The sequence below is a fragment of the Rhinolophus sinicus genome, chromosome X, assembly GCF_036562045.2.
Source record: "Rhinolophus sinicus isolate RSC01 chromosome X, ASM3656204v1, whole genome shotgun sequence".
NCBI lineage: Eukaryota > Metazoa > Chordata > Mammalia > Chiroptera > Rhinolophidae > Rhinolophus > Rhinolophus sinicus.
Genome location: NC_133768.1, coordinates 7,853,109 through 7,880,536, shown reverse-complemented (window position 1 = coordinate 7,880,536; position 27,428 = coordinate 7,853,109). Strand labels below are relative to the sequence as shown.

At 39.1% G+C, this 27,428-nt stretch overlaps 1 protein-coding gene across 3 annotated transcripts in view; it reads left to right on the top strand.

Moving 5' to 3' along the window:
- The window catches only part of MID1 (midline 1), a 319,466-nt gene that overhangs the window by 122,810 nt on the left and 169,228 nt on the right, over positions 1-27,428 (top strand). Inside the window, exon 1 of one of the 3 annotated variants that reach the window (XM_019746335.2) lies at positions 605-736. The exons of the other annotated variants lie outside the window; for them this stretch is intronic. The gene's annotated coding sequence lies outside the window, so the exon portion shown is untranslated. Of the gene's footprint in view, positions 1-604; positions 737-27,428 lie in introns of those variants that run through there. 3 annotated transcript variants of the gene reach the window in all.

The window sequence follows — 27,428 nt, the reverse complement described above, 5'->3', positions numbered from 1 at the left end:
AATTTACTATCTTAAAAACATGATCTTCTAAAGAGGCAGTTTTGTAAAAACAGGAATTTTTCAAGACCTTTGATAGAGCATGTAGATCCATGTTTTTCGTATCTGATGGTTTTGGTTTATTTTCAGTTTGGGGATACATTCAAAACAAACAGCTGCTGGAAATTGTCAAGGGCTCTTAAAGTGCTAGGTAAAATTGGGCAGCTTCTAGCTGAATGCTCCGTAACTTGTTTGAAATTATTCCGTTCTGGGAGGGAGTATAAAGGGGTATGGAACTCGGCTGAAGTTTTAGGCTGAGCCGCCTTTCCCATCCCTGAGAAATAGACTGGCGATTGGGAGGTGCAAAAGGAGCAGATGCGCATCTCTGTGCCCTGCCGGGACCATCCTGTCCCGGGCGTGGGACTTTGTGTCCTGACGCTGAGGAGCGCAGAGGGCCGGTTCGAAGCCTCTCTGAGGACTGGCCTCGCAGGAATTAATGCTAGCAGCCCCCCCTCCCCCTCCCCTCCTGCTCCCCAGGAGAGGCGCTTCTGCAGAAGTCATTTGGTTTGTCCGCGGGTTTTCCCTGTGAGGGGATTAGAGAATAGGAGTGCTTTGTGAGAAAAAGCCTGGGAGAGGCTGCTGGGGAGAAAGCAAACCAAGGGAAGGAAGACTTTAGCTTTCGTGGTCCCCCTCAGTGAAGTGACGCTAAGCAACCCAGAGCAGCTGGGGGCTTGTTTTCCTTCTACGGTAGGAGAAACTGGTAAGGCTCATTTTTTTCTTCTACTCTGAGATGCTACTGTAATTGCTTTATTAAAGTGCCGCTGTTGGAAGGAAGGGAAATTGGTTAGCGATTCTGGGGACATCCTGCATTGTCGCTGCCTAATGTATGAGAAAGGCGCTGTTTTCTGCACAAAGGGCTGGTAGCCATAGCATAATCTTACTTTTCCCAAACTTGATTAGCATCGCTTTGAGCATCTGACTTAAAACATATGTACAGGCAGACACTGTACTCCATATAGGAATGCATTCATTTAGAGGATGATCATATTTTAAAGCATGTGTATCTAAATTTGATTAGTTTGGGGGTACAACTGCATGGGGGTAGGAGAAAATTGGGCCTTTCTGGAAAATTCCAAATTATTTCCTGTGAGAATGTTTGCCATTGCACGTTTCACCTGTTTTGTAACTAGGGATGTGAGGACTAAAGCCACCACTGATACACCAAGTTGTACCGACATTAAGTGCCAGACAGCGTGAGATAAGGGGAAAGCAGTTCCACTGAAATGAGAGAAATGAAAGTTTGCATTAGTCGTGAAGAACTTTAGATTCTCTATTTGTTACTCAGCGATTGTTCTAACGAGAAAGAGAAAACGAAGAACCTGTCCCAGAGTCAGAAAGAATAGGTGCCACTTCTTCAGCATTTTCAAGGAATCAGCTGGCTCACACAGCCTGATTTGGCAAATGTTACTTCTTACTCCCGGTTCCATTCTGTTACTTTTAGAATTGACTTGGATATTTGTATGGCGAGGTATACACACACACACACTCACACACATATGTATACACACACACAGGGTGCCAAAATATAAAAAAATACACATTTTAAGAAAGGAAAAAAATGTATTAAAATTGTAATAATATATACCGATAACAAAAGATGAACACAAGTCATATGTATACATTTTTTGACACCCCCTGTTCATATATATATATATATATATATATATATATATATATATGTATGTATATATACATACATATATCCACACAAATACCCTTTTTATATCCTGGGAAGCTTGAGCCTGAATAGTTTAGAAATATATTACTACAGTTTGAGGCAAATTATCCCTCAAGCAAATTACCACAGTCCTTGTGAGTTGGAGTATGTGTGAAGAAGATGTAAGCGACAGACAGCTGTTGTTTCTATTATGGACAGGTCCAGAAGCTTGTCCTCAGAGCTGAGAAACAGATTCCTACAAACCCTGCTTGCCTTTTCCCCTCCCCACAAGAAGGGCTGGTAATCATTGTTGTGGTTGTTGTTTTTCTCTGAGGAAGTTTGGACGCTGCCTCATGTAGCTGACTATGCAGTTTTTTCTTCCTCATTAAAATAAAACTAAAAGCCTTGCTCTATGCACAGTTCTGATGGTAGCTATTTAGTTTCTAAACTTAACATATACCAAATAATATACTTAGTATTATTCCAATTGAATCTGTGCATCATGAAAACAATGATCAAGTAAAATGATTCAAAACCAACTAATTACCTAGGTCTACAACTTTCACTTCAGTTGAAATTAGATCCATAGAGTTTTTCCTACTTAACGCTGCGGTCTTAAAATGACCTGATTATTAGAATATTCAAAAATTGAAAATATGTGGCATTTATTTCAGTAATACCAATCAGTTTTTTTAAAAGTACCTAACTATTTAAATTGTTTTTTTGCGTGGATATTAATATGAACACCTGAAAAAAATATATGCTCTTTCTTTAAAATGAGCTGATTTTTTGCCTGCAGTATCCTTTGCGGAAAAAATGAAAGCCAATTTTTCAGTTTCCATTCTTCTTCGACTGAAATGCTAATTCAACCCAACAGTTTTATCTTTGCTTTTAGGAATTGTTTACAGAATGCAGGCAGTTAATTTGGGGATCCTGAATGTGAGATAACAGTTAATCAATTTCTCTATGAACTCTGAGGACGCCTGGGAGGTTTTGATCAATGTTATTTACTGTTCTTTGCTGCATGCTCGTTCCAGTTCCAAAGACTGTTTACCTTCATAATATTTGAGCCCGAGAGCGTCGAGTTTATTACAATTGATTTTCTTTCCAGATTGATCTTTTAAAATACTTTTGCTGGTCATTTTTCACTACCACCTTATGAGATTTTCATTCATCTGGCATGTATTTATTGAGTGCCTGGGTGTCACTAGTGTGGCCCACGTTTGCTGTTAGACATGAAAACTATATTTGGGTGGGGCTCCCTGCAGAGGCAACCAAGGCCAGGAGGGGAAAGACCAGGTTTTACTGTTCAAACAATTGTTTGCATGTTCACAAGGTTCAGTGGAGAATGTGGTTTCAACAGCCACAAAAAAATGCTCATTCTTCTGAATTATTAATACATGAAAAAATGTTACTTACTACTTAGACCTTGGAGTGGAAGTAATCAATAATCCTCTCCCATTGCACAGGACCCGCCGGGTGTTATTCTCTTTGCTGGGCATTTAAATAATTCAAAAGTAAGATTTCTCATGAATTCATCTGGCCATTATACAAGTTGGGAATATATGGACCAAAATAGTTCAGCAAGTTTAATGTTTACAGTTTATAAATTACTATTGCTTCTCATTTTCTGCCTTGATTTATTCGTTTTTTGTTAGATGGTTTTTGTTCAACGTTTTTGTCTTGTTAAATGATATATCACAATGATGTACATAATTTATAATAATAGCAATAGGAAAAGGACATCATAGGAAAGAAATGAACGTTCCTTGAATCCACCAGGCTCCAGACACGGCCCTGGCTTCTTCACAAACACGGCATCATTTAATCTCCTCAACAATGCTGCAGAATAGGTATTAGAATGCCCGTTTTAAAGATGAGGACACCGGGGCCCAGAGAATTTAAGAATGCAATCATGTCATGTGACTACAAAGGGAGACAACCCAGCTCTGTCCCCTGCTCTTTTTAGCCACTTCTGTATTGCTCTCTAAATACCCATGTCTTCCTTCCCAGATTCCTATATCAATTGATAATTCCCGACAGTTTACCTTGAGAATCTCCCTTGACAGTTTCCGCCTGTTCCCTAACTTCCTTTATGAGCTGACAACCAACAGATATAAGCATGGATTGGACAGGTGCTGAACATGTTTACATGTAAAAACTGCTTTTGAATCGACAAGATAGAAACAACATATTAGATTAAAATTAAAATAGAGAATGCAGCACTGTAGTGAATACTGCTGTATGATATTTTTGGCGAAAAAACATCCAGCCTAAGAGAAAGCTTATAAGAGTTTATTTGAGCCAAACTGACAGCAATCGCCAGGAAGCAAAATCTCAATGAACTGAGAAAATGCTCTGAAAAATGGCGGTTTGCAGCTTATTTTATATGTAGAATCAAAGGAGGAGGGTTATATGAAACCCATTGGTTGTAGGGGGTGGGAGAAAGCAAAGTGGGGGAAATCTCTGGGATTGGATAAAAGTAAATTGGAGAAACAGGTACTTCTTTCACATAGGTGGGTACAGGATAGTTAATAGTTCACTTTTTACAGCACAGAGAGATGGTAATCGGGTAACAAGAATAATAATAAGGGATTCTAATTTCCTGTTTTGGTCCGGAAAAAGGGATTACTGACATTCCAAGGGCAGTTATCTTAGATGCAAAAAGACAATAGGCTCACTTAAGGTAAAGGTTGGCCTTTGTCAAGGAAGCTACAGGCCAAGGATGTGACTTCCCGCCATGGCCCACCTTAGTTAGGAATTTTTATGTTCATGCCACCCTATGTGGTTATTTTCAGTCTCCTGAGCTTGTCAGGTTTAACCTGTGGCCCCTTTTCCATCCACAATATGTAGGAAAGTTGTTAAGAGAGTAAATCCTAAGAGTTTAATCACAAGGAGAACATTTTCTTCTTCTTTTTTTAAATATTGTATCTATATGAGATGATGGATGTTAGCTGAACCTGTTGGATAATCATTTCAAAATATATGTAAATTAAACCATCATGCTATGTACCTTAAACTTCTACAGTGATATATGTCAATTATTTCTCAGTAAAACTGGGGTGGTGGGGGGGGGGGGAAGAATGCAGCATATTAGATTTGCTTGGATAGGGGAAATGAGAAGCAAATTTGGTTTGGTTTTTGGCCATGCCTGCCCTGGGTTTCACCATATATTTAGCAGGGAACCCCAGTCTGCAAGCAAGCTGGGATGAAATTTTGTCTAGTCTTCTATTTGTATAGAGATGTGGGTTTCCATCTCCTCTCAGCCTTACTTCCTTAGAGTAGGGGAGTAGAGGAAAAGATGGGGTACCTGGAAAATGCCTCCCCGTCCCCTTATAAAGCTATTAATTGAGGGAAAGGAAACAATGGCATGTCATTAATAAAACAGACTTCTAAATGTGTCAGTGCATTAGTCTGGCTCATTCATAGTATAGCCACTAATTGACCTCAACACATTTATTTAGTCAGCACTATCTATCCAGTTGCCTTGTGTATTGCTTTTTCTATCACCGCGGTAACAAATTACCACAAATTTCGTGTCTTAAAACAACACGTTTAATTTCTTATAGTCTTCGAGGTCTGAAACCCGAAATGGGTCTAAAACCAAGGTGTCAGCAAGGCTGCATTCCTTCCAGAGGTTCAAGGGAACAATCTGTTCCTTGCTTTTCCAGCTTCTAGAGGCTGCCTGCATGCCTTGGCTCATGGCCCCACATTACTTGGACCTCTGCTTTCATCTGACTCTGATACTCCTGCCTCCCTCCTTCTGTTACAAGGACCCTTGTGATGACATAGGACCCACCAGGCTAATCCAAGGAAATCTTTCCATCCCAACATCCTTAATCACACCTGCCAAGTCCCTTTTGCCATGTAACATAACATATTAACAGGTTTGGAGGATTAGAACGTAGACATCTTGCGGGGGGGGGGGGGGCTTTATTCTGACTGCCACACCTTTTTATATATTTCTCATACATCCATGATATTTATTTAGTCTGTGATCTTGTAGGTAATGGGAAGCCATGAAGGATTTCAAGCGGAGAGGTGAAATTGTCAAGTTTCCATGTTAGAAAGCTTACAGAGTGAACCTTATGGAAATGGAGGCCCAACTAGGACACCAACCAGAATGCAGGAGAGAGAAGTTGAAAACATGACTTGTGATAGTATCTGTAGAAGAGGGGACACGGAAGAGTTTGAGAGACACTAAAAAGTGCATTGGCAGGACAGCTGAAAGGAAGTTTGTGACTTGGGTAACTCGGGTGGATAGTGGGGAGGTAGAGAGGATGGGGGACACTGAGAAGGTGTGTACACTGTGCTACTGTGTTTCCCCGAAAATAATACCTAGCCGGACAATCAGCTCTAATGCTGATTATTATAAGACCCGGTCTTATATAATACCCGGTCTTATTCTATGTTATATAAGACCGGGTCTTATAGTAAAATAAGACCGGGTCTTATATTAATTTTTGCTCCAAAAGACGCATTAGAGCTGATTGTCTGGCTAGGTCTTATTTTCGGGGAAACACGGTAGGAGCTGGGGATACAGTGGTAGCCAAAGGTACTTCTTCGCTCATGCAGCTCAAAACCCATCTGTGAAGACCTCGATAATAATAAGAGCAGTGAGTCATATTTATTGAGTGCTATATTTTATTCCAAGTACACTTCTTGATAATCTTCATACCAAACCTCTTAGGTAGATATTACTATCATTATCACCCCATTTTTCAGATGAAGAAACTGAGACTTGCCCATGTTTGAGCAATTTGCAGGTATAGGGAAGGGATTTGAAGCCAAACAGTCTAGCTCCAGGTCCATGGTTTTCATTCTTACACTCTACTGCCTCACTTAGCAGTTAATTATAACTTTATGGGATATTTAATATGAGAACGATCTGTACATTTCCAGGGGAGGGCCACAAGGATAACAATTACTGCTATCAAAATGCACTGTGAATCTTTCTGAGGCAAGTTCCTACAGACTCCTGGCCACTGGGAGGATGTGATCCATGATAAAATGAAACATTTTCATGGAGCACTGGACTGGGCATAGGGGCACAATTAGAGAAAGATCTTATTTCCCTGCTCTCTGAGAATTTATATCCACATGGAGAAAACCATATTGCAGTCATAAAAAATAGATGATCAAGGACAAAATAGTTCCAAGGCCCTCTGGATAAATCTGAAGTGATGACATAGTCCTTTTCTAAAAGGAAGTGGGAAAAAACAAGGTAATGAGAAGGTCAAGATGGTCAGATGCAGGGGTGTTATAAGCATTCCTCCAATGGCTCAATGTGCTATGCACTTTCTACACATTCTCCTATTTAATCCCTACTAAAATGGGATTGGAAGCCTTACAGATGGGGAAATCGAGGCAAAGAGGTTAAGGAACTTAACTGAGGTCACAACATGATGACTGACAGAATCAAATTTGAATCCCAAGGTCTCATTTCTCACTCTGTTATGTGTGTGTTTAAAGGGTGGGGGTTCAAAGTACCAGACAGAACCACCTTTGAATAAAATTCTTATATGCCTCAGGAATCCTAAAATGATGTTTATATTTTTTTAAAGTCCTGGTATCTTGATATGGTTGTTTGTCATTATCATTATCATTGACTAGTCTGTTGGGTGAAGCTGTGCTGTGGGTGTGAAGATTTGAGTGTCAGTGTAGGTGGTCTCTAAAAATAATCATCCTTTCCAAGAAAGATATATGTAAAAATGTTTTTACCTCCTTTAAACCATTCTATAATCTTTGTAGAAGTTATGTAACATTATAGAACATAAGCCTATGGGCTCTTAAATATATATAATATATTATATACATAATATATATTATATGTGTATATATCTTAAATATGTTTGTTACCATATATACATACATACATACATATATTATGTATATATATAATAGCTAGATCACCACGAAGATATGAGACATTGCCCCTTAAATTTGCTCCTTAATTTATGAAATAGAATATTGATTTGTTTAACCTTTTCTACTGGATATTTATTTAACAATTTTTTGGATCCACTGTGTGTTGGGCACACATTTGACTTCAGTTGTTCCTGGCAATTCTTGTTAGGAAGTTTCCTCTCTACTGTGGAGTAAGACACATCTAGACTTGAACTCCTGGCTTCTGCCTCTTAGCCTGGTAAAACTCGCGCACTTGCACCTCGACCTACTTAGCTAAAATGAGTGCTCAGAGCTGCTAGAGAAGGACTCCATGCTATTTCTCCATTTGGAACAGCAAACTAAGAGAGTTTGGTTATATCACCATGGCCAAAGTTAGGTACATTTTGGGATCAATATTCCTATTCATCAAAATAATCTGTGGCTTACTTTAATGAAAGAGGATTTCAAAGCCCATTTGTTGAAAGGATAACTCTCTGCAATTGTATAATTTGCTTCAAAGTGAGAATTCCAAAAGATAATGAGATTTACCCAATAGCTTGCTACCCAATCGCTGAGAGATTTACTTTCAAGATGACATCTGTTCAGGCTTACACGCTGCTTACATACGTGTTGGCAAAACACTTTCTGTGAACCTTACCAATGTTCTAACCCCAGGTTGACTTCTCCCAAAACTCATGACAAGAAAGGGACAGGGCTAGAATTATCATCCCAGAGTATCTGACCCTGGGTTCAATTCTTAGAGTAGGTCACGATTAGTTTTAGTAGTAAATAATACATAATTGCTGACAGGTACCTTTGGGCATTGGGAAATAGCATTTAAAATAATGTTTTTAGTGATATATTGCCTACAGGAAGATGTCATCATGCAAGCTTAATAGCAGTGCTTAAAGGTAAGAACTCAGTATCATATCGAAAAGGAAAGTTTGTTCAGATATTTTCATCCACCATCAAGGAATCAAACATCTCCTAGTGTGTCTTATATTTATAAGACTAATGAAAAAAGAAGCTAAAATCCACAGTGGAAACCTAAATAAATACAGTTATCAGTATGCCAATAGGATCTGCAAAGGCAAATAGCCTGAGCCCTCAATTAAAAATTATTTTATTCAGTGAATTTCCATTACAAAATTAGGATATCCTTGGGTCACAGTAATACTGTATTATTCTTCCCTGTAGTTCTGCACCACAAAGATAGGTTAATGCTTTATTTTCACTAATTCCAGTTAAGGTGATCAACAAATTTAATTTCCATATACTTGTGTAACTTCAAATACAGAGAAGCTTGAAGCTACTGAAACACAAGCTTGTTCACTGAGTTTTATTTGATAATATCCATCCTCTTGCCACAACAGTAAGAGCGAATATTCTAAAACTTCTTATAAGTAAAAGGAAATCATCCATCTTTGTTAATTATGTGAACTTTTCCTCATTAGTAATGCACTATGTGGACCCAAGAAAAGTGTGGGCAATTGGCACATAATTGGAACATAATAGGCTTGTGAGCCTTATATTTTTGGAACAAAACTGTCCTAAATTAAAATAAAAATGATATGCAAATGAGATTTGTTTGGCTAAATATGGACAGAAGGGCTGTAAAGATATCAGTATGTATTAGAACAACATGAATAATTTATTTTATGATGTAAAACCTAATAAAGATTTAATGATCACCCATATGCCTTTAAAATTATGTGAGAAATGGCAATATGGTGGGCAAATACAGGCAGTATTATATCTCTGTTCACAACACTATTTATAACTTCCTACGTTAGTTCCTTTTCAGAAAGGGTGGGTCACAGAGTGATGCAATAAATGGTTGCAAAGAACTTTCTGTTGCAAGATAGCCATGCAGTGAATGCTAGAGCTCAAGCTGCTTTTCTCTAAAACCTTGAAATAAAATCTTGCATCGGAATGGGACTAACCATTTTCTGATTTATAAATGTAACGATTTCAATATCATAAAATAATTTTGCTGAAGAAAAACAATTTTAGGGGCTTTCCTACAAATATCATTAGCCTGACTATTGCTTTTAATTCCGTTTGAATGCATGCTACGGAATCATTGGGTTAAATCCATTGCGTCTTGGTTATTCTTCATGGATGAGTTCCAGTTCTTTTGGTGATAGAACTGAAAGCTCACAAGATGCTGTGTATCAGCAATGAAACAATTAGTCTTTGAGAAGCTTTGGGGGAAATCACTCAAGCAGCGAATTAATCATTGTGATTCTGATTCTGATCCCCCTTCACAAACACTAGATCTTGGAAAGGATTCCCCACCCATCCCAGTTAGTGGTGCTCTTATTAAAGGTGTAAAATTTCATAAACCTTTGATAACACATTATGAAGTCTCTTTCTGTGCAATACAACTGGTATTTTTTCCAGACGTGTATTTCCATAATTAAACATCCTAAAATACAAATCCCATTATTATTTGTTATGTCTAGTCAGTAATTAGACCTCAGCTGGTAGGGCAATTTCAGAACAGAGTTTACCAATTTACATACTAATCCAGCAGAGTCTGGTGGGACATGATTAGCATAGATTCAGTCAACATCTTAATTAGCCTGAATCCCAGCATGCACTCTGAGGTGCTTTACCCCACCCCCACCCCTATCCTACCCCTGTGGGTCTTGTTTAGCTGACTTTTTTTCTTCAACAAATCCCTGCTCTTCAAAAGATATTTTCCAGGGCTCCTTTTCACAAATGAAATGGTTACATGTCAAAACGGTATGCCAGACAAGACGTTTTGTGTAAAGCCCTAGAAATGTGAGAAATCTGGCCAGGCAAATGATGAATACACGAATCTGAAGTAAAACCAAAGTGCCAGAGTGTGTGCTTCTAGAATGTTAGCCTATACCCACTCCTTCATTCTACCCTCAATGATGGATAGCAAGGTGTGTTATCCACTCGAAATATATGAGAATATTATCTGTTTTCTAAGACACTAGAGCAAGGTATTCCTTATTCTCATCCATGATCACGAGCCCATTTCATTACTTACCATCTCTAATGTCAGGAAATTCTTTATACCTAAGCAAAACTCTCCTGTGTTGCATATTTAAGCCTCTTGCCTCTCTGTCCATCCGTAGTGGAAATGGAGACCTATGAAAGCTCCTCCTGTAGCTGAGGACCATAATTAAAATATCTTCTTACCCTTCTCTTCTTCAGGTTGAATTTTTCCAGCTCCCTGACTCTTTCCTCTCAGGTCCTTTTCTTCAACTCTTTGATCGTCTTTGCGGCTTTCCTCTGAACTCTTTCCAAGTTCTCCACACCCCTCTTTAATTGCGCAGCTCAGAACTAGTTGGAGTACCTTTAAAATAGTCTGAATAGCCAGATTTCCCCAGGATAGGTATTTAAAACTTTAGTGTACCTCCATATTCAACTTGCTTTTATCATCAGTGCTTGCTATTATTTAGCTGGCTAGCTTTGTTTATTCCCCCTTCCATTTTTAAAAAATAATTTGGTTTTTCTATTTGTGTGCTGCTTTATGACCTAAAGGAGATTTCCTCTATTTGCTTTGCAATATTGCAGTTTATCAAGGGCATTTTGAGTTTCAGTTTCAATTTGCGAAGCTATAAACCATGGGTAACTCCTGCTGAGATGTGAAGTCATTTGCAAACTCAATTTGAGCATTACCAATGAATTATTGCACAAACCAAAGGCATAAGTCCTCAGGGGGAATGTGGATCATCCCAGGAGGATATCGGGACACCTTCAGCCCAAGGATGCATCTCTCTTGTTTTTTTGGTCTCTCTCACCCTCCCTGCTTTTGACCTTTGTCTCATGATACACTCATTCCTTCTTTTACTCTCTCTTTTCTATCTTTTTTTCTTTGTACTCATTCCTTCTTCCTCTTCATCTCTTCCGTTTTCACTCAGCAACTTCCAGCTATCCCTGCTTGAGATTGTTCCCCAACCAGAAAATTTGTCTGCTTATCATGGTGGGGAGTGACACAGGAAGAGACCATGGAATAAGAGAAACATGCCACACAATTTTCCTTTGTAGCTTTCTACTGGCTTAGCTGGAATTGGGCCATGGAGAACACAGCTAAGAATGAGTCAAAAGCACCAACTGATGGATATTATAAAAACCAAGGTGAAGAAGAAAAGATGGGGATATTTACATCCCTTTTCTAACGCATACCTTTCTGGCCACACAAAAAGAGCTAGTCAGAGTGTTGCTAGGTTTGTGCATAAAAGAACCAATCTAATTCACGTCCAGACTGTTACTTTATTTGTCAAGGGCCAAGCATGTGTTTTAAATTCCAGAAGGTGCCCCAGCTTGCCTTAAAAGCCAGGGTCTGTATTGATCCCTGTCTGGAAACATAAGCATCCTCAAGATTACAAAAGGTTTATTCATACATCTTTGGAGATTTTTTTAAATAGTTGTGTGTCTGTGGTCAAAAAGCAGGTGTGAGGGCTTTTGTGTGCATGTCTTTATAGCCAAAACTATCTCTTCTATTGAAAACTACAAAACTATAAAAACAGTTCAAATATCCGCAACTTCTTCAGAGCAAACACTGACATTGGGAGTTTCTGTTTGACTGGTTGGTTGATTTAGTTTTTGCTTGTTTGTTTGTATGGCCAGTATGTATTTGTTGTAACCTGAAAGTTTAAACTGCCTCGCCAAAAGGTGGTTTACACTCTAGATGTTGAAGTGATCAACACATCCTTAATGTCCTTGTTTCCCATTCTAATTCCTGATCACTTATCTGAAATTATGGTGAGGCAAATACACTCTCCCACCTTTTACCTGGCCAGACCCAAAAATGTGTGAGAGAAGACTTTGGAGTTTACTAATTATGATAAATGACAGAAGCCATCAGAGTGACTTTGTCAGCTCAGATTAAGAAAAGGAACCATTACTTGGGATGTAAAATGGTGCAGCCACTTTGGAAACAGTGTGGTGGTTCTCAAAAAGTTAAACATAAAGTTGCCATATGACCCAGCAATTCCACTTCTAGGTATAGACCCAAGAGGAATGAAAACATGCGTCCACACAAAAACTTGTGTATTGATGCTCATAACAGCCTCATTCATAACAGTCAAAAAATGGAAACAACTCAAATGTTCATCAACTGGCAAACGGATAAATAAAATGTAGTATATCCATATAATGGAATATTTTTCAGCAATAAAAAAGAACGAAGTACTGATACATGCTACATTATGCTAAGTAAAATAAGCCAGTCACACAGAATTACACATTGTATGATTCCATTTGTATAAAATATCTAGATTAAGTAAATTAGTAGAAACAGAAAGTAGATTAGTGGTTGTCAGGGGCGGAGCAGTGTAGGGGAGGGAATAGAGAGTGATTGCTAATAGATACAAGGTTTCTTTTATGGGAGATTAGCGTGTTCTCAAATTAGATTGCTGTGATGGTTGCACAACTTTGTGAACATACAAATAAAACATTGACTTGTACACATTAAATGAGTGAATTGTATGGTATGTGAATTGTATGTCCATGAAGCTGCTGAAAAGAAAAGAAAAGGGGTTATGATAGAAAGCCCAGCGTTCCTAGATCATTCATAAAATGCTTTTATTTGTTACAGTTTAAGAAGCGATAACTAAATTCTGTTATCATTTTAAGTAAACATTTTCTCCAAGTGGTACCACTGCAGATATCAATCAAGCAAGACCATTTAAGCATGACTGTGGCTTTAGAGGATGTGTCCCAGAATGCAGTACCTTGAGCAATGATATGGAATCTGAATTTTAATCCCCAACTTCACCATTAACATGCCTTACGAGAATAAGCCGAAGGCTGGACTCTTTGGACATTAACTGCCCATTTTCTCAATGAGAATAATGGTAGAGACCTCTAGCAAACTCACAGAATTTTATTAAGATAAAATTAGCTGTGTGCTATCACGACCCCTTAAAGAATGCCATGGAAATGCAAAGGCTTATTATATAACCAGCAGTATGTATTATAAATATCAACTATATGTATGTTTAAGATTTAAGTTGGCTTAGGTGATTGCTGTGTCCTGATCCTGACATTGTATGATTAAACACACACAAACACACCCAAATGAACTATGAACGGACATTTGCATTAGATATAATTTTGGTTTGTGAAAACCTAAGGACTGTTTTTTATACTCGTTTTTTAAATCTCTGAACTTTGCTAATGAAAAGGAGGAGGAGGAGTGCAAAACTGTGATTTTAACTACCAAGTTTTTAAAAAGGGAATGAGGAAGTTAAAGAAAGTGAGAGACCCATGACGCAACCAGGTTTGTGGGAATTGTAAATAGTGTTTTAATAACAACTGGAAGAGCATCTGAAGCAGTAAAAGCAAATAGACCTCTCGTTCATAATTGTTTACAGAATTCTTTTATGAATGAATTGAAAATATGGGGTAAATAGGATTTTCCTTGAGAAAGTTAGCTCATTGTCCAAAACCCCTTTGATTCCAGACACCCACACAAGTGCGGGTAATAATACATCACATGGTTCTGTAATTGTGATTCTATAAGCTCTACTGAGACAGCACATTCCTCTACAGGGACAAGTTAGAAAAAATACATTTTTATTCTGCATCAAAAATAGATCTTTGCTACAGCTTTTTTGTGTTTTGAAATAGCTTAACAAACACAAGAGGCTGCAAAACTAGTCCAGAGAGTTCCTGGGTACCCTTCACGCAGCTTCCCGCCCCCCCCCCCCCATAACACCCTCCATAAGCACACATAGTATCAAAATCTGGAAATTGACATTGACACAATACTATCCAAAATTTATTTTCATAGTTGTGAAATTTCCCTTAGAAATCAGGCTACAAATTATCACAGCATTTTAGTACTCAAGTGTCACAATTGAAACTATTTTCGTTGAATCAAGCTTTTATTATTAAAGGGTGTCATTTGATTCTTCATGTAAACAAATGTTTCCTTAGTGTTATTTTTTAATTACAAGTATTGAAATCCAGATAATAGTGCATTTTATCTTACATTTGTGTCCAAAAATACTAATAAGCTCCATTTCAAAATATATTACTATTTTTTTTTAACTCTGTGTTGCTTTCAAACAACACTTAGATCATTAAATTAGATCCTCATTGTTCCCTCAGAGGTGGCAGGCGTTATTAAAATGTATTCTGCATATTTTGTTTCTGTAATTATGTCTAATCAGTGTGAATTGATGCTGTAGTAAAATACTTAATTAAAAACACATATTTGAGATATAAGTGGGAAACAAAAGAGAAACTCTCCTACTTTGCTTGTAAGTGACAGAAGCTGATAGAAAGTTGAAATATTAGACAAGACTAGCAGCTTGGAAACAAACATATGTTAATAGGTAGAGAATGCAAAATTTCTATAGAAATATCTTGGCCTTAAAACAAAAGCAAGGGCTTCATTATTGTGTATTCTTTTCCCCCCTGCAGAATGGATCCTGAAAGATGTGGAGATCTGTAAATGTCTCCAAAGACCAGTTCACAGCACCCAGGGAGGGAGGCTTTCTCAAAGAAATGCCTTCCCATGCTGTGTAAATGGCATGTGTCAGCGGGGAAAGACCCCAGTGCAGTCCTGATTGAGCAGGGGCTGCTGTGGGCCCTTTCCTTTGTGCCCTGATCATTTACATGACTCAAACACAACAATGTGCTCCATAGTCAATAAAACAAGACACTTTGCCATAGCAACAGTTTCAGAATGTGGCACAGCTTCGGTGCTGTCCCTGAGACATAGAAAAGTACCATAAAGAAACATTCCTTATGAATATGTTTAGAGATTTCTTTATTCCACTAGTACTTGTGTCAGATTCCACTGGGTTGAGGTTTTATTTACGCAGCCCATCAGTCCTTTGCTCTGTGAGAACAAGCTTTGTATAGAAGTTGGGGACACAACTGAGGGGTCAGAGGGTGGGAATACATACTTGGCTGTGATGGAAATGGAATTCTTGAGTACATTCGCAGAAAACTATTAATGCTATCCAGAAAACCGTGTAAAACTCAGGAATGTAATATACATCCATAAGTTATTGTTGGTTTCTTTGAAGGTATGTAGTAAATGGCCCTTTTAGTGTTTGCACTTTTCACTTCTATCACATATCAACATGTGCGTATAATGCAACACACTTTAGAAAATCATAAGGAAATGAGCTCCACACTCAATGCTGTTGTCCAAAAGATACAGCACATGTTATCAAAGCTGTAATTAAACTCCACTATTTTCCTCTTCTTTCAAGGTCATTTCCTGGCATGATAAACTTTTCCTGTTAAGCAAGTCCTCCCTCTTTTTTTTTTTTCCCCCTTTAGCAATAGTACTTTCTTTCTATAAGCTTGAATCTAATGCAGTTGTTCTGGTAAAAATGTCACTGAAGAAGGCAAATCAGAGAGGAAAACCAGATAAAGAATTGTAAAGATCAGTGATAACAGTTGGAGATGTTTTTTGCTGTGCAACATACAGTGGGTTTTATCTTTAGGAGATAGAGAACTGTATCGTTTGTTGGCCCAGTAAGTCATGACCATGAGACGTTTGTGCTTCTTCTGAAAGATGTGCCTCCTATGGCATATGTGCCTTGTCCCCTTTCCTCTTCTCTGTTCCCCTTCGTTGATTTCTGGGAAGTAACCATCCCTTAACATAGGAGCTGCTTACGGTGATAGATGAGATGCTGAATCTGTGCACCTGACTCCCCAGTAATCTATAAATTAGTTATGAGCTGCTAATAAAAAATCCTAAATGTCCCTTCTTCTCTGTGGCTTCTCTGGGACCCACAGACCCCAGGGGTCGCCAAGCAATGAAAGATCAAACTGGACTCACCAGTGAAAACACAATGAATTATTTACACACATCAGCACTTGACATTGATATCATTTGAATCAGGAGATCCTTTGTTTGCTACATAGCTGCATTGATTTGTGCTCCAAAGACTGTAAGTTTGGGCGCACTCTTTTTCCGCCCAAAGGAAGATGAATAGACAGAGAATGGGTGAGTGTCACATTTTATGCACGTGTTAATGTTAGAAAGAAAGTAATGTTGGATATTACAGTGATATTTTAAGGAGTTTTGGGATCACCAAGATTGTATGTGGGTGCAGAGTGCGAGGCATGGGGGAATGGGGAAGCAATTCTAATTCTCTTATCTCAAGCGAGTGAAGGCAAATTCATTTAAGCAGAGCTGGGGAGACATCTGCGGGGGGTGAGGGGGTGGAGGGGGAGGAAGGCCTTCCAAGTGGAATTCCACTGGACAAACATTAGCGACACCAGACAGGAGTGGCTCTAATTCGTGTCTCTTGTTTACTCTGCCATCCTCTGAAATGATTTCTCGAGCACAGCAGGGCTGGTGATTTTCATTGCAGAAACTTCTGGCTCTATCTCATAGGCATTTGACCCATTCAGTTGTCCATTGTGAGGATAAAGCCTGTCCTCCGGAGTCAGGAAGCCTCTAACATTTAGCCTACTGCAAAGGCAGAGCAGTTTGGATTCTTTTTGTGAGCCTGGGAAGAGGAATAATAATCTTTGTTTCGTAAGTTCTCTGATTTTCAAGGCTTTTTACAGTCGAAGGGCAGCCATTTGAATGCTGTGGATTTGGTGGGCCACTGCTAAACAATGGAGAGATTTCATTAAGCTGAGCCAAGGCTAGTTTGAAGCAGTTCTAATACATTCCCCATTAAGTAGAGAGGGTTGATTCCCTCTCCTTCCTTTCATGCTTGAAGAATCTCAGAGTCCTTGACAAAGTAATGACTGCAATCCTGGCTGCAGGCAAAGAGAGCCCTCTTCAGATGGTCAGCATTGAATCCCAGATGCCCGAGTCACTTTTTTTCCTTAGAAAGTTTATCATTCTGAACTATTAAGTATTTTTCCACTTTTTGATAGAAGAATATGTCATAGATTTATCCAGAGGTCTTTCCCCAATCAGTTCAGACACCTTGATTGCTCATTGTCCCAAAAGATGTAAACATATTCAATATTTAATTCATATGTACAAGTAAAGACTGATAATTTTCTGGACCACACAGAATCTTTGTACAAGTTTTGGCTCTAATCTCTGCTTTTGTACTAATTCCAAAAAAGTCAATGAAGTCTGAAGGCATTTGGCAATAGAACTAACCAATTTAAACTCTGTGCTTTAGCCTATGACCAAAAAGTCAATGTTCCATAAATATTTGAACATGGTTATTGGAACACCCCTGGCTAGCTTTTTAAGTTATATTTTGCTGTTGGACAAAGAACCATATCAGAGTATCATTCTCCCATAAAAATCTGCAAAGTAATGTGTAAATAGCTTCACATTAAAAGAAATTAAATTCCAAAAGTTTATTGCCCTATGGATATTGGGCAAAGTGACTGATGCCCATGTTATAGATGAATCCAGTTGTAACCCAAAATTTCCCTTATGTTCATAATTTGTTCAGTTATTCTACTATCAGGCAAATCACCTGGGCAAACAGGACCCAGTAGCAACTATTAACCTCCTTACATACTCTTTTCCCCCTAAATTGTTGCCATCACCTTCATAGATCCAGTTCCTGTGCTTTAAGGTATCCGATAGGTGGGCTGTGGTTTTTGTGTGGATTCTCCTGGATGTAGATCCTGAAACAAAATTTCAAGTGCAAGTCATTTATTTGGAGGTAAGAGACAGGGGAGTGAAAGAAACCAATAAAAAGTATTTTATCGAGTAAATTATCACTATGGGCAACTAGAGCTTAATCCTACTGGGGAACTCTGGGAGCCAGTGTAAAACTGCCCCTCTAGATATCCCATCCAAGTGAGAGGGAGTTAGGGTATTTCCATACTGCTCTGGTCAGTCACCGAAGGAGGCCTGCACAGGCCCAGAGGCGGGAGACTTAAGCACTTCTGGCCTGCCAGAGCAAGCAAAAGTGGGCCCCAGCACCAGAGAAAGCTCTCCGGCAACAAGATGTAGAGGATGCCAGTTGGACGTCAGGCTACTGGGCTCAGACATGGAATGGCTTAAGGAAATATGAGTAGACCATTGGCCTGTCTCGTCCATACTGTTGGGAACCAACTTCACTGTCTACCCGCCCCAAAGGCAACACGCACATTCCGTGTCCCTCAGATGGCCTTGTCTGTATTGTTCCACCAGAAAGAGACATCATTTCCTCATGACTTGTCTTTTTCCAAAAACCACCTTCTTCTACTACTGTATACACTGTCATCTGGATGTGAGAGCTCATAGAGATTTGCCTAACTTCCCGGGCCCACCTCTATGTCAGACAGAGGATTCAACCAGAAAAATAAGAGCGTGGGAATCTTTGCCTAATGGAACAGAGCGTCCAGGAAGGAGGCTGGCTGTCAGCATTTGGCAGGCGGATAGCTCTTGCATTTGCAAGAGGAAGTCTGCACAGACAAGTGCAGAGTGGTGGCAGTAGGTCCGACCATCAGTAACAGATGGAGAGTCACATTGTCAAGCAGTTGGCATTGAGAAGAGCCAACAGGACGTGGCAGGTATAGACCCTTGGCAAAGGCCATGGGAAGAGGCCCAACCTGCACGTGTTGAGCATGGAGAGAAGGGACGAGACGGTTCTTTGGCAGTTTGTGAGGACAGAGCATAGGTGGGTAAAGGCCACGTGGGGGGTAAAAGGATAAGCTTGGGATTTAGGGGTATAGTTCAAGTCCCAGAATAAACTAAATTCATAGGGCACCAAGTCAATGATGCAAGCACAGGAAGCCTATCGTAGTCAGTACTTCTTTTGGTTGTAAATGGTAAAACAAAACAAAATAAAAACAAACAAACCTTTTATTTTTGGGGAAAAATCAGAAGTGTGTTTGTGTTGGGTGTGTGTGTGAGAGAGGAGTGTCAGTTATCTGATGCTACATAGCAAGCCTAAAAGTTTGTGGCTTAAAACAATAATCATTAGCTCATGATTCTGTAGATCAGCAATAAGCTGGACTCAGCAGGGTGATTCTTCTGCTGGTCTCACCTGGGGTGATTCATGTGTCTGCAGTCAGCTGGCAGGTCATGTGGAGACTGGTGGGTCTAGGAAACATCAGCTAAGATGCTTCTACATGGTGTGTATGATCTATGCGCTACACGTCTCTCATCTTCCAGATGGCTAGCCTGGACCATTTCATATGTTAGTGGAAAAGTTCCCAGCAGGAAGAGAGGGCAAGCCTCAGAGCACAAACACTTTAAGCACCTACTAGCTTTATGTTCACTAATGTCCCATTGGCCAACAAAAGTCATAAAGCTACACCCAGACTCAAGGAGTGGATAGATTCTACTTTTTGAATTTGTGGCCAAATTTTGCAATTTATTGGAGGAGGGAAGCTAAGAACACACAGAATCAGGACTACCACAGTAATAGAACACCTTCTGTGCTTCTCATCTTGTCTGTTCTCTCTCTACCCACTTCAATCTCCTAGGCCAGCTGTCTTGACAACACAGGAGCTCTGGTCACTTTCAGTTCTTGGGCTCACATCCTCACTGCATCATAACCTGAAAGGAAAGTATCCTCTTGTTTTAGGCCCAGTTAAGACAATTCTGAGAATAAAGGTGATTGGCCTGGCCTGCATGTTGGGGGATGAAGATGGGTGCCTCCACAGATGGCTTTCCACAGATGGAAACCATGCAGAACATGCTATCTCATAGTCCTTAGCTTAAGAAAGTCCAGGGTCTAAATTGATTGAGTACCTACTATACATCAGGCATGTAAGAGGAAAAAAAACTTTGGCAAATATTACTGCAATCTTCCCAACAATTTGTGATATGAAATATTATTGTCCCCATTTTGTTGAGGAGGAAGTTCTGGCTCAGACTATTAAATACTATGGAACAGATTTTGATCCAATCCAATGGTCTAAAAATTTAGGCTTTTCCATGGCATACTGGTGTCATCCCTCAAATGCATGTTCCCTGAGTTGAGAGAATCATGTTACCTTCATAAGAGGTCTTCTCCGACTTCTCATGTAATTATAAAACCCACCAATACTCCCAATGCCCCTTACCATATTCCATTTCCCCACAGGGTTTATCTTCTAAGATATTATGTAATTCACTTGCTTATTGTGGGGTTTTTTTTGTATATTTTCTTTCTGTCCTGCTATGGAAACACATCAGAGACAGAGATTTTGTCAGTTTATTTCACTGATGTGTCCCGAGCAACTAGAACAGTGCCTGGCACATACCCTGTTTCCCCAAAAATAAGACCTAGTCGGGCTACCAGCTCTAAAGCTGGACAATGCATCTTTTGGGGCAAAAATTAATATAAGACCCAGTCTTATATCATATTATGTTATCTAAAACCGGGTCTTATATTATAGTAAAATAAGACTAGGTCTTATATTAATTTTTGTTCCAAAAGGTGCATTAGAGCTAATGGTCTGGCTAGGTCTTATTTTCGGGGAAAGACGGTAGCAAGCACTCAGTAAATATCTGTTGAATGAATGAATGAATGAATGAATGAATGAATGAATGAGTGAGTGAATGAGAGTGAGTCTTCTGTAGCACATGCTTCTATTGTTGCCCTTTGACTGTCCACCGCCTCCAACTCCATTGTGGTATTTTGAGGATTTTATGCATTTTTATGTGTCCAGTGCCCTGTCTACTCTGGCACGTGTAGGAGCTCCATAAATTATTCCTAAATAAGTAACTGACTTACCAGAGAAAGGGAAAAATAGCTAATGCTATTGGAAGGGCAAGTTCTTCTCATGACACAAGTGTTTTCTCTGTTTATTATATAGGATAAGACCAAATTATTTTTGGTCGTTATATTTATATCTATTAACAGATATCATCATAACTATATTAAAGTCTATATCTAGATGCCCCAGTTAAAGATTCAGTTGACCCAGCAGAAATTCCATCTTTGCCAGACCTATCTCTGCTGAAAATAATCTTTTTCTCATCTCAAACACTGTGTATAAAACATGCTCACCATAAATATTTGTTGTCTGAATGACCATAGAAATGATGCATAGATCTAGCTAATACTTCATTAAGGGGTATAGTTCATTGAAGCTAAAGAACCGTTCTATTAAAATATTGGTAGCATTTTCTGTTATTCAAGTAGAATGCTTGGCAGGAACAAATTATACAACATAAATTTTTTTTGGCAATTTTCTTTTGCATTCCTGTAAACAAAACCTTAAAAGGTATGGCTGGGGGGCGGCTGGTTAGCTCAGTTAGTTAGAGCGCGCTGCTCTTAACAACAAGGTTGCCGGTTCAATCCCCACAGGGGCCACTGTGAGCTGCGCCCTCCACAACTAAATTGAAACAACTACTTGACTTGGACCTGATGGGTCCTGGAAAAACACACTTAAAATAAATTTAAAACAAGTTTTTATTAAAAAGAAAAAGGTATGGCTGGAAAGTATTTTCTAAAAGTGATACTAGATTTTGGCAAAAAATTATAAAACTTATCATGTTTTTTTAAGCTCCATCAACCAAATAATTAATTTTATTTTCAAATTTGGGGGAATTTTCTGATGATTTCATTTTTCATATTCCAATTCTTGGATTTTTCATGAGAAATGCAATGTTTTCCTTTTTAAAAAAAATGTAGGTTTTTATTTCTACCTTTTTGATCACTAATGTATAAAAAAGTTTAAGGCAGGCATGGACTTTACCTCCAATCGTTAGGAGCAATTTTCTGAGAAATGTGCTGTGATGATTTTTGCATTGACAATACCTAGTACCTAGCATACTATTTTAGAGAGAACTTCGGTTATTGCACTGGAGTTGATTTCTAAGTCAGAAGACAGGAATAAAAGACAAACATGTGGATTACTAAATTAACTTGCCTAAGTTAACTTAGAGTCTGAACTAGGTAGTACCTTAATTAGGCTTCTATTATTCACTAATTTACATGTTTAATGGTAATTTATAAGGCTGGGAAAACAGAAGCCAGGGAGACCTGGCAGGCAGGGCAATAAAACGCTTGTGCCTCCCTCTATAAAGCTTTACTGAGCACCAACAACATGTCTAACTCTCTTCTGGATGCAGAGGCTACGGAAGTGAATACACAAGCCCCTGCCGTCTTTCAGCTTATATACTAATGGAGGAAGACAGAAAATAAACCAATAGGTGTTCAATCTGTCAGATAGTGAAAGGTGCTGTAAAGACAAACAAGTGGGATCAGGGAGTTAGGGCGCTCCAGAAAGAGAGAAGAATGAGGTTGGCCTGTCATAGAAAGTGGCTAGGAAGGCCTTTTGAAAAGATAATAGTTGAGCAGAGACCTGAAGGAAGTAAAGGTACAAGTGATGCTGTGATCCTGGAGGAGAACCCCAGGCAGCGAGAGCACCAAGTGCAGAGGCCCTGAGATGGAAGCATGCGGTGTCTGTCATGGACCAATAGGAGCTCAGAGCAACTAGAGCAGCGTGAATCAGGGGAGACTGGGAGGAGATGAGGTCGCAGCAGTAATGGCCTTTTAGAGCCCTGTACGTGCTGCATGGACTTTACTTGGACTCGGTATGAGATGGGAGCCACTGAAGAGTTTTGAACAGAGGAGCTCACAAACATCCCAGCTTTTAAATTGGCAAGGGCGGTGGTGCAGGGCGAATGGGGTAGAAGTAGGCACATTGGTTAGGAGGCTTCATCAGGAATGCAATCAAAAGATGATGGTGGCTTGGACCAGAACAGTAGGACATAATAAGAGGCCATCAGATTCTGGGTGTGTTTTGAAGGTGAGAGTCATAGGATTTCCTGATGAATCGGATGTTGGATTTGAGAGAAAGGAATAAACCATGGGTAACTACAAAGATTTTGGTCTGAACATCTGGCCGTGTTTATGGCTGGCTCTTACATGCCCACTTGCTTTTAGGGATGGTTACCTGTGTTTAAAGGACCAGAGAAGGGTTAGACAGTAGCAAAAGTGTTCTCATTAGACTAATCGCAGTTATTCAAATCCAACAATAGGAAATGAAAAGAGTATCAAGGCTTTCATCAATAAACTAAGTGCAAAAAAGTAGATTGGCAGCCATGGGGAAAAGCAATTAGAAGGAGTAAGTTCAACTGGAGTTAACAGAACTTAATATACTGTTAATTTGCAGTAATACTCGTATATTTGCCAATTGGAGCTAAGAAAAGTAAAAGAGTATGAGGGGACATAAAAACAGATCATATGAGAACAAGTTGACTAATTGGATGAATAGCCCAGAAGTAAATGAACCTAGAGGCATCATGACTGTCTTCAAATATCTGTAGGGCTGTTGTGTGAAAGCATAATTAAATTTAGTCAATATGACTCAAAGTTAAGCTGAGTGTTATAGGTAAAAGTTATTGCAAGAAACACTAGCTCAGTGGATGGATAGCTTTCCATAACAGACACTGCTAATGCTCTCCAATATCTGTGAGCTCATCTCCATCCTTTGGACGCTGATACACTATACAAGATGTGATCAAACAATCTGGTGAATGATTAAATTTAAAAAATGTATTACAGTAAAAGACACATTGCCATGAATCCCCTCAAAATACGCCCCCTTGCTTTGAACACACTTATCCCATCGTTCTTGCCACTTTCTGAAGCAGTTCTGGACGTCCTCTTTCATGAGTATCTTTAGTTGTGCTGTCGTGGTTGCCTCGATGCCCTGAATTGATTCAAAACATTTACCTTTCATGGTCATTTTGACTTTGGGGAAGAAGCAGAAGTCACACGGTGCCAGATCCGGTGAATAAGGTGGATGAGGACACACTGTAATGTTTTTATTTGACAGAAATTGCTATATACCAGAAGCAATGTGTGACATAGAGCTTTTTCATATTTACCTGATCAATATATCTTCTAACTTCTAGAGTTGTCCAACTGTAGAAGGGATTGCAAGGAAGGGAATGAGTTTTCTGTCCCTGGATGTGTTCAAGAACACACACTTAGATGTGAAACTCTTGAGGCAAAATCAAGCTAGAGATAAGTGACTTGACCAAATAACTTACAGTGTACTTGAAAATTTTCCACTAAGGTGTCCTTATCAACAGAGAAGCATGACCTTTTACCCCCAAGTGACAGGGTGTATAGTTTCCAGTAAACTTTCTTTGAAGTCTTTTGTTTTCAGAATCTTATCTTAAACATGAATGTAGTTTCTGTATTCTTCTCTACAGCCTATCAGTTTATTTTAATATGTATTTTTAAAAGTCATAAAGTGCATACCATTACTGAAGAGGACTATTGTTTTTTTAAATCTTCCAGTGAGGTGGACCCATTAGGATTAACTGTTCAAAAATTAAAAGGCAAGCTATATTAAAACCAATAAATTCATATTTAAGCTCTATTTCAAGTGAAATACAAAATCAAAATTCAAATGAGAGTATACATTAGTTTTCATTGAGCAAAAGTTTTAAAATCATTTCCTATGTTAAGTCAATAGCATCCCACATAATGGAATTATAAATTATAATACCAGCTAGGGTGGAAAACACTGGAGACTTATTTATCTTTTAGGTAATTTACATAGAAATTATTTTCATGGCACTTTTTTTTTTTTTACTTAGATGAGTAAAAATTTTAACTTTGTTACTGTACCTTCTTACAAAAAGAAGTTGCTATAAACATGATACAACTCATAAAACAAGAACTATGTTGACATAAACAGGCACATTCATTTTACTTGCTCACATCTCGTTCTAATGTGATCCAACTAGAAGGAGAGATGGGTTTCTCCTTCGGCATTTTCCCATAACCCCACATCTTCTTTTAAACCAGCCCTGCCAGATGGAGTAGAAATGCAGAGAGTGTGTTAAAAGCTGCAGGAGAAGATAAGATGTCCAGGCAGTATTAGAGAAAAGGAAAAAGAAAAATGTGTGCACCTAAGGACATCATTTTCTTTACAGGCATTCTCTCTAGTAGATGTCTATGCATAAATAATACCTACTTATGGGCACCTATTTAGTGGGACCAGACTTGTTCACAAGGAGTGGCTGCTTCGCTTCCATGGGGAGAATTTGTCCACGTATTTTCAAAACTTGATCTGGTATTTTTAAAGCCATTTCTCCATATTTATTATAATACAGATTTTTGAGCTAGCTTTCTTAATTATTAACTTACCTTTCATTTTTAAATGAAGCAGGGAACATGAGTGTAGGGAGATCATTGTAAATTTAAGTAAATCTTATTAAATATTTTAATAAAATAAAGCTACTCAATGTTCACCTAGTGGCCAATTTGAGAACTTGCTCTCATGCTTTGAAATTTAACAGTGGTATGACACTGGAAGAGCTGGCTAGAGGATCACGTGGGATGGTAATAAGAGCCAGGTCACAAGTGGATTGCATCACTTTTTCCACAACTCAGAACTCAGTCACATGATCGAAACCTATTCATGTGGGAAACTGGAAAATAATGGTCTTCCTCTGTGTCCAGGAAGAAAAACAAAATATAACAGAATTTGATGGCCATATAGCATTGTCTCTGCCATGTCACCCGTCTTCTCATGCATAATAAAACAGTTAACAATAAACAGTGTGTGCTTACTACTCGTACGCATATGTACTCACCATCTCAATGAGGTAGATATACTTTGGATTCTATTTTGCAGATGAGGAAATTGAAGATTAGATTTGTTAAGGGACTTTTCTCTTCCTGAATCACTAATCTTATCCTCTTATTGGTTTGAAATGAATTGGCTTTCTCACAATAGTAAATTTGGCTTGTGGATGAGTTAGTAAACATTTTAAAGGACCATAATTCAGCACTTCATATTGCGTGTTTTAATAGGCTACTTTTGGTGACTTGCACAACACAGATTTCCTTTTCCTTTTTCTTTTTTTTAAATCTCACACACTGAGTTCCAGGATGGATTAATTCCTTGGCATAACAGTGTCATCAAGAATCTTCCACTCTGCCATCCTCAGTGTGTCCGCTTACACTAGCAAGTGGTTGGAAGCTGGTTGCCCTAGTGGTAGGCATCACCTTCTCACTCCCCCATATCCAAAGGCAAGAAGTGGAATTATTCTTCACACATCCCTTTTTTCCCTTCAATCAGGTATTAGAAACTTTCCTGGAAGCCTACTAGCCGACTCCCCTTATTATCTCATTGGTCAAAAGTGATTTGCATGCCCATGCCTAAACCAGTCACTGACAAAACTCGTGGGATTGCCATGAATAACTCTGACAATCACAGTTCACCCTTTGGGGTTGAAGAGAGCACACCTCCCTGCATATATTGCTACCCTAGACCTGACAAACCTCGGGGAAGGGTGCTGTTAGCAAAGATGAAGGGGCAATGGCTGCAGGGCAGTCAACCAAGAGAGTCTGCCAGGCAGAGTCTCACCTTTTAAAATAAGTATTAGAAATGAGCAATAAAATGAGAAACACTGGAGCACGAGTTTGAGTCAAAGGGCTTTGGAAATTATTTAATTCAACACTCACTTTACAGATGGATAAACTGAGTCTCAGACAGGTTAATTGGCTTTTCCAGGTTGTACAGCTAGATATGGGTAGAGGTTAGGACTACAAGTTAATTTTCTGATGGCCAGTGTAGTATATACCTATAAATATCATTGCTTAGTAGTCAATTGACTAAGTCAATAGATCACAATATGATGATACATTGTACTTTCTTACTTGGGCTTTAGTTTTCACCCAATGACTTATGAATGAACTCTTCAAGGGAAAAGAGCATCTTATTGAGCTTTGGGTCTCCCATACCTAGCATAGTGTCCTATATACAAGAATAGTACACTTCGGCCGGCCCGGTGGCTCAGGCAGTTGGAGCTCCCTGCTCCTAACTCCGAAGGCTGCCGGTTCAATTCCCACATGGGCCAGTGGGCTCTCAACCACAAGGTTGCCAGTTCAATTCCTTGAGTCCCGCAAGGGATGGTGGGCTGCGCCCCCTGCAACTAGCAACGGCAACTGGACCTGGAGCTGAGCTGCGCCCTCCACAACTAAGACTGAAAGGACAACAACTTGAAGCTGAATGGCACCCTCCACAT